Here is a 9164-nt window from a genome sequence, read left to right as displayed (position 1 = left end):
TTTATGTTTCCCAGCTGAGCAGTAGGTTAGATGTAACACTGAGGAATCTGTGGTCTCTCATGACAGAACATGTTATCCCTGCACTGTCAGCCAAAATGCTTTCACAAAGAAGTGCTGTAGTTTCATATATCATTAAATGCGTTTCTTATTTTAGAAGAACTTAGTTTGACTAAATTTCTAATGTATATATTTAAAAAGTCAGAAGGGTGTGTGGGGGGTGGGTGGATGTATGTGATATGATAACACAGCACATGTGAGCAAACTGGGGGCTACAGGATCATGAAAAACATTCAATATTAATGTTTTATGCATAGACAGTATAGAAGATGAATGTAGCCATCTCCCCCTAGTTTCTGAAAGCTTGATTTAAAACCATGAAATAAGTGTCCTGATGCATGCTCAATCATCCAGATAAGGAAATCCTAAAAAGTTGATTCTGTTCATCTAAGTGTTGCATTTTCATTGGGACAAAGGTTTCGTCACTCACGCACATAAGTTGAGTCTTGGGACTGAATAAGTCACTTGGACTTTTTTGGGATGGGCCTTGACATATTTATTTTCAATGTTGTAATCAAAACATTTCATGATTTAATCCTGTACTTTGAAATATAGTATAACCAAGATGTTTAATGTAGACTTTGATTCGATGTGACCAAAAATAAGCAAATAAGTCCTTTAATTCACCAAGAAAGTGTTTAAAGACTGTGGTTTTGTGTGGTGGACAATAGCATGGTGCTTAGCACTGTTGTCTCACAGCAAGAAAATCGACCACATTGAAGCCTTTATGTGTGGAGTTTGTGTAGACACTAAAGCTGGTGCGCCAGAATGTCATAATAGGGGGTTCTTCAAATAAAAGGGGGGAGCAAGTGAATCAGAAACCCAGGGCCCAGAGATGCTACAGGGCCAATCAGAAAAAGTTTATTCCCCAAGGCGGACAGCAGGAATAAAAACAAACTTCTTAAAAACAAAACGTATACAATAAAATGTTCTCAGTATGCCAAGATTCCCACCAAGACTAGATAAGACTTTATTGATCCCACGGCGGGGAAATTTGTGCAATAAACATCATTCTAAAGCTGGTAAAATACAATGTGCTCTTTGTGCAGTAAAATCCCCCACAGTCAAATGCATTATTTCCCACTGTTCCGAACTGAGTTGCCACGTTACGCTGCTCGGTCCTTTCCTGACAATCGGGCAGCACAATCTTTCCAACGCCTGGCTTCTACGTGTTCCTCCTCTTCATGTCTGGGCCTCCTCTGTCTCTGTGCTCAACCATCCATCCATCCATCCATCCATCCATCCTCTTCCGCTTTATCCGGGGCCAGGTCGCGGGGGCAGCAGCCTAGGCAGAGAAGCCCAGACCTCCCTCTCCCCAGCCACTTCCTCTAGCTTATCCGGGGGAACACCAAGGCGTTCCCAGGCAAGCCGAGAGATATAATCTCTCCAGCGTGTTCTGGGTCTGCCCCGGGGCCTCCTCCCGGTGGGACATGCTTCCGGTACGATGGCGCCTGTGTCTGGCTTTGCCGCTGCTGGTCGTAATTTTTCTGTGCTGTTTTTCTCTGCCCTTTTGTTATCGCTTCTTGTCACTGATGTGTTGGCTGCTTCAGTCTATGATCGCCTGGCGCTGTTGTCCATCCAATCTTCTATGTTGGGTCAAGATACCTCATTCTCCTGTGACGGTGTTTTCCATCCTCTGCTGCCGACACCGGTGCGTGGATCTTCGTCAGGCGTCATCTATGGTGCCCTTCTGAGTCCACGCAATTCACGTAGGAAGAGAGGCAAAAGAGCAGGTGTCCAGGTGAGACTCAGACTGCTCTGGAAGCGGGGATTAGCTGTACCTTGATCTACGAGGTGGTGCTACCTAAGGAGTGTTCATCCAGACTCTCCGGGTGTTTGGTGCTTCATCCCCACGGTGAGTGGAATTTACAGACGTCGCAGATCAAACCCTCAGTTTCGAACTTTGCCCGAGTGGGTATTCCTTCGTCGGCCAGCTTCGGACGTCCAGTCGTGGAGGATGTCTCGCTGCAGTGTTTGGAAACCAGTTTCACTGTCATTCAGTAATGGTCGGACACTTTTCATTGTTTGAACTACAGCTGGTTAGAGTTGGAAATAAAGATTCGCTTCATTGTGATGTAGTATATCACCTACCTGGCATTAATAGCCTGTTTTTAAAGGATTTTAGTAACTTCTTATCCTCCACTTTGAAGCTGTCCAGACTGGCTATAGTCGGGAATTTTAATATACACATTGATGATGACTCTGACCCCTTTGCTAGAGGTTTTCTTAGCCTCATGGACTCTTTCCATTTTACACAGCATGTGTCTGTTTTACCTCCTTATAATGATGTTGATTTACTAACAAATCTTTTTAATAACTCTTGTCTCTCTATTTTAGACAATATTTGTCCTGTAAAAACCAGATTAGCTGCCTATTTCTCAGACCTTGTATCAAAGAGCAGAGGTAACCCCAAGGTACTTTTTGACACCATTAGTGATATTGTTGTTCCTGCTCCACCTGCTGTTTCAATTACCTCGAATGAAGATTGTGAAAATTTTCTTTCTTTCTTTGTTGAAAAAGTTAGTAATATCAGGAACAATATCTCTCCTTTTGTGTCTTTCTTGTCTGCTCCAACCCATCCTAGGCCTGTTATTTTAGAAAGATTTTTACCTGTGTCCTTACCTGAGCTGGTCAAATTAGTTAATTCGATGAAAGCGTCCTCCTGCTCTCTTGATATTTTACCTGGATCTTTGTTTAAAAATGTCTTTCAGTCTATCGGTCCCAGTGTGCTTACAATTAACAATACTTCACTGGTTTCTGGTCAGGTCCCTGTTTATTGTAAGAATGCTGTCATTCACCCTCTGTTAAAAAACCTAAGCTTGACGCTTCTCTTCTTAGCAGCTACAGACCAATTTCAAAATTACCATTCATTGCTAAGATTTTAGAAAAGGTTGTTGCTAAGCAGCTTATAGCTGTTCTAGATAAATACAGCATTCTGGATATATTCCAGTCTGGTTTTTGTAGAGCACACTCTACTGAAACTGCACTTATTAGAGTCTCCAGTGACATCCTGATGAATTATGGTGCAGGACAATGCTCTGTCCTGCTGATGTTGGACCTGACCTCTGCCTTTGATACTGTTGACCATCACATTTTACTAGATAGGCTGAGACATTGGGTGGTGTTGAAAACACGCAGTTCTTTGAATCTTTGGGCTGAAGGAGGGACAATACTCGGTGTATCAATGCTCAATCAACAATCATTTATTTCCATACAATTCAACAGTCAGAGCATTACAACGTCCGGACGGGAGAGATGCTACCAGAGGGTCAGGCACATGTCTCAAAATGGTGACGGGTTGCTCAGCTTTTTATAGTCTCTAGTGGCCCCCAGCTAGTCGTAAAAGCCAAAACATCACATTTTTTCTCTGTTACAGCGCCTAAGTTATGACCTCGGCAGTTGTTTCTCTGCTTTCTGTAAGGTGGGGGTGTGGAATGTGGTCTATCTATCTCCCCTGTCTTTAGACACAGAGTCTCCTGCTTACAACCTTCTCTTCATGATTCAACAATTAAGCATGTCAAGAAAACAGTGTAACACATTCCCAGCAGATCAAGGATACAGAGTGATGCACATTTATCTAATGAACTAATATGTGAATATGTTCTGTTAACTCAAAAGTATAATGAGAACTAAACTACATACAGATCACACACTCTATTTTAAAGGGTATATCAGGGTCTGCTTTGGACTGGTTGGCATCTTATCTGTGTGAACGATCTTTTTCCATCACTAATTCTAAATACAGGGCCTCTTCTACTTCTCTTGAAAATGGTGTGCCACAGGGCTCTGTTTTGGGGCCTTTATTGTTTTTGCTGTATATACTCCCTCTTCAGCACTTATTGAGCACTTTTAAAGATATTTCTTATTACTGCTATGCAGATGATATTCAGTTGTATATCTCCTTTAAGCCCCAAGATGTTTCCAAACTACTGATTTTGCATAGGTGCTTAGATTCCACTTGGGGATGGATGGATGGCTCATAACTTTCTTCAGCTAAATCAGGAGAAAACTGAAGTCCTTGTTTGTGCTCATCTCGTTTGGATTATTGATTTTTTTTGGATTATTGCAATTCTTTGTTCACTTGTTTAAGTAAAGCCTCTGTGGATCATTTGCAAGTTGTTCAGAATGCTGCTGCAAAGCTCCTGACCAAATCTTCTAAATACTCCCACGTTACAACCCTGCTGATCCAGTTGCACTGGCTCCCCATAAAATTCAGAATCCAATTCAAGATTTTGACTTTGACATTCAGGGCTCTGCATGGACAAGCACCAACCTATATCAGAGATCTTTTACATCAGTACATCCCCAGCAGGTCCCTGAGGTCATGTGATCAGGGCTTGCTGGTCGTCCAACATACAAGGCTGAAAACACAAGGCGATAGAGCGTTTTTAACTGTGGCCCCCAGACTCTGGAACTCCCTTCCTTTAAGCCTGAGATCTGTGGACTCAGTGGTTTAAAAAACCTATCTTTTTAAACTTGCTTTTGGTTGATTTCTATTTTTATGTTTTAGTTTTTCTGTGAAGCACTTTGTGATTTTTGTCTTGAAAGGTGCTATACAAATAAAAATTTTACTTTACTTTACATTCCCAGAACACCTCACCCAGGAGGCATCCTTGTCAGATGCCCGAACCACCTCAGCAGGCTTCTTTCGATGTGGAGGAGCAGCGGCTCTACTCTGAGCCCCTCCCGGATGGCTGAACTTCTCACCCTATCTCTAAGGGAGAGGCCAGCCACCCTTCGGAGGAAGCTCATTTCCGCCGCTTGTATCCTTGATCTCGTTCTTTCGGTCACTACCAACAGCTCATGGCCATAGGTGAGGGTGGGGACGTAGATCGACCGGTGAATTGAGAGCTTTGCTTTTACACTCAGCTCTCTCTTCACCACGACGGACCGGTGCAGCGTCCGCATCACCAATCCGTCTGTCGATCTCCGGCTCCCATCACTCACGAACAAGACCCCGAGATACTTGAACTCCTCCACTTGGGGCAAGAACTCATCCCCGACCCGGAGTGGGCACTCCACCCTTTTCCGGCTGAGAACCATGGCCTCAGATTTGGAGGTGCTGATCCTCATTCCCACTGCTTCACACTTGGCTGCGAACTATTCCAGTGCGAGCTGGAGACCATCACCCAATGAAGCCAACAGAACCACAGCATCCGCGAAAAGCAGAGATGAGATTCTGAGGCCACCGAAGTGTAAGCCCTCCACCACTTGGCTGCACCTAAAAATCCTGTCCATGAAAATTATGAACAGAATCAGTGACAAAGTGCAGCCCTGGCGGAGCCCATCACCCACCGGGAACGAGTCCGACTGCAACCCAAGCTCTTGCAACGGTTGTATAGGGATTGAATGGCCCGTAGCAATGGGCCAGACATCCCATACTTCTGTAGCAGCTCCCGCAGGACACCCCGAGGGACACAGTCGAATGACTTCTCCAAGTCCACAAAACACATGTAGACTGGTTGGGCAAACTCCCATGCACCCTCAAGTATCCTTGAGAGGATAAAGAGCTGGTCCGGTGTTCCGCGACCAGGACGAAAACCGCAATTATTCCTCCTGTATCTGAGGTTCGACTAGCGGACGAACTCTCCTTTCCAGGAACCTGGCATAGACTTTCCCAGTTGGAACACACCCTCCGGTCTCCCTTCTTAAAGATGGGGACCACTACCCTGGTCTGCCAGTCCAGGGGTACTGCCCCTGATCTCCACGCAACATTGTAGAGGCGTGTCAACCAGGATAGCCCTACAATGTCCAGAGCCTTCAGGAACTCGGGGCGGACCTCATCAACACCAGGGGCTCTGCCACCAAGGAGTTGTTTAGCTGCCTCAGTGACCTCGCCCCCCGAAAATTGGCGGGTCATTCCCCTCATCCCCAGACTCTGCTTCCTCCTCGGAAGACATGTCAGTGGGATTAAGGAGGTCCTTGAAGTATTCCTTCCACCGCCCAACAATTTTCAGCGCTCCGCCAGCACTATACACAGTGCAGCTAGAGCACCGCTTTCCCCTCCTGAGACGCCTGACGGTTTGCCAGAATCTCTTCAAGGTAGTCCGAAAGTCTTTTTCCATGGCCTCTCCGAACTCCTCCCACACCCAAGTTTTTGCTTCAGCCACTGCCCGAGCCGCATTCCGCTTGGCCTGTCGGTACCTGTCAGCTGCCTCCGAAGTCCCACAGGCTAACCAAGCCCGATAGGACTCCTTCTTCAGCCTGGTGGCTCCCTTCACCTCTGGTGTCCACCATTTGGTTCGGGAATTACCAGCACGACAGGCACCAACCACCTTGCGGCTGCAGCTCAATGCAGCACCGCAGCTCAATGCAGCTGTGCTCAACCAGCTTTCATTAAACAGGTCCTTTCACTAGCTGATAGGCCACCTCAGCGCCTATCAGGGCCTTAACAAGTGCCTGGTAGCCAATTAGCCCAGCCAGTCCACAGTGGATTACAACACTGTCATATAAAACACTAAACGCATGCAATACAAGTATCTGAATAAAATCATGCACATAAAAACTACACACAAAAATAAACACTGAAATCAGAATAAAACCAATTATAAATACAAATGCAAATTTCTACTTTGTGACATTTGCAAGTTCTTCCCATGCTCCATGGATTCTCTACAGGTACTTGGCTTCTTCCCAGAGTCCAAGGATGTGCGGTTAGTGGGTTTCAGTTAATTAATGATTCCAAATACCCCCATTGGTGTGAGTGTGAACAGTTGTCTGCCTCTTTGTGTTCGCCCTGTGACATACTGATACCCTCTCCAGGGTGTATCTCGTCCTATGCCAGCCGGGATAGGATCCAGCCCCCCAATGACCCTGAATTGGATAAGCGGATGAAAATGGATGGATAGTTTTGTGTGATTGTAGTAATGGCACTATCTTCCTGTAATCTTCACCGAGGAATTTTAGTTGGTCAAATAAATTACTGAAATGATACTGTAACCAACAACGCTGAAGGAATAAACAATATGAAATGATCTTCAACAAAATTACAGTCCATTTTTGTGGTAGTAGGTCTGTGAGGCTTTTTGTAGGGTTATTGCGACTTTCAGCTAAAAGCTAAGATGTTCACAATGAACACATAACATACCACTATTTTATTGCTTGACATTGACAATGTTTGAAAAATTTGATTATATAACTATATCACAGTTTTTGTTCATTTGTGTCCTGTTGCTCTTTGGCTGCATGTACCAAACAGTAAATTAACAACATAGTTATTGCATTTTGCTACATTTCGTTACTCTGCACTGTAAGCAAGCTTTTTATTATGTTTTAGGTTTTTTTCTTTCCTTTTTTTTCTGCCATTGTCTTCACGAGGCCTTTTTATTGTATTACTGTATTTGTATTTCTGACACTTCATCGGTGTAACACCCCTTGGCAAAAGACTAAAGTTTCAGTCAGTTATAGATAGTCTGATTAAGTCTGTATATCTTGTCAAATTATATATTCTTGCTGCAAGACAATGACAAAGTGATCCACTTTTTTTCTTTATCACAGCTTCAGTTCATGTATAAGCTTTAGTCATATTTGTAAAAACTCTCAACACACTTCCTCATGATCTCTCTGTTCATACCTATGTAGAGGACAGTCGATTAGTATAGATTGCAGGCACCGAATAAACTTTGATTAAGAATGAAGCTAAGAAATGGCTGTTAGAGCCAGAGTCATTCTGTTTACTGCCAGACACTTTTCTTTCGGATCTTGATATCCTCTCGCCTTATCAAAGCGACACTGCATGAGAAAGTATGATTGAAGGAAGCTCCAGTTTTCTCTCTCAGTACATCTGATAAAGTGAGAAATAGAGTAAACGAAAAAAAAATACAGAAGGATTCATGAGTTGATATTGAAAGTAACATATTTTCTTACAAGTAGCTACAATCACACTGGATTGCTGAAGACTGATGTTAAATGTATCATCTGCAATATTAATCCAAAAGCTCGATTTTTCTGTGGGCCTAGATCAGATCAGTGCCTGTGCAAATGGCTTCAGTGTGGCTTGGAGAGGGGAGCAAGAAGAGGAGAAAAAAGGGATCGTGCTTTGAAAAAGTGAACAGAAAATGATGAAACGGGGCTGACACACTGTAGTTTTGGTTGGCTGCGTGGGATGAAGGGAGGGTAAGGGATAGAGTACAAAGACACAGGTAGACAGAGGGCTGTTATGTGTGGGAAGGATAAGGAATTGAACACCAAAACACAAATACACATTTAGTGAGTGTGAAGATGGTAATAGGGGAGCAAATGTTGTTTTTCTTTTTTTCTTTATTTCTTTTTTCTAATTGAACATGCAATTATCACTCCGCACACACACTCGCATGTCACAAACACCTTTCTGCACTGCTGGCATCGCCATTAACAAACAACAACATTAGCATTTATACGTCAGTGTTCCCCACTACTTGTCAACATGGTGCGAATGGACACACCTCAGTTCCCTGAGTGTGGCTGTGTATGAGTGTGTCTGTGTGTGATTAACACAACAGTAACAATCAACAAGAGGGTGATCCATCAGCCATCAGTCCTGCTGTGAAGTTTTAATTAATTACATGGAGGGAGACAAGGTCAACGCTGCACACCACAGTGGACTGCTAGTCTCGCCTCTCTACAGGGGATCAATAGGGCTTTACACGCGCCTGTAGACTTCTATACACAGTTATTAAGGAAGTGGGACGAGGCCCATTGTGTCTGCAGCAGCCTTGTCAGGGGGAACGGGCGTAAAGGATGTCGGCTTGGTTTAAGTTCACAGTAGGGGAGACAGTGAATGGGGCTTAATGGGGCTAATGGATCTGGTAAGGTGGGAGTGTTGAAGATGAGACAGACAAGAGAATGAAAGCTGTAGTTGGTTGCTAGTAGTTGGTTTAATGTGGAGTGTTGCAAGGATTCCACTTCAGTGGCAGTACACAGTATGTGTTCAGGCAGTTTTGCATCCACTCGAGTCTCTTTTTCTCTCAATATCCAAGAGACATTTTTGAGAGTGTAAAGCATAAATAGTTACTTAGCAGTTTTTATATGGTGCATTATTTCAAAGGCCATATCATTGACATCTCTGGTTCACAACTGTGCTGTCTTCATCAGTCAACCTGGGAGGATCATTAAGAGAAAATGGAGTA

The sequence above is a fragment of the Maylandia zebra genome, linkage group LG6 (genome assembly GCF_041146795.1).
Source record: "Maylandia zebra isolate NMK-2024a linkage group LG6, Mzebra_GT3a, whole genome shotgun sequence".
NCBI lineage: Eukaryota > Metazoa > Chordata > Actinopteri > Cichliformes > Cichlidae > Maylandia > Maylandia zebra.
This window is presented reverse-complemented; position numbering follows the sequence as displayed.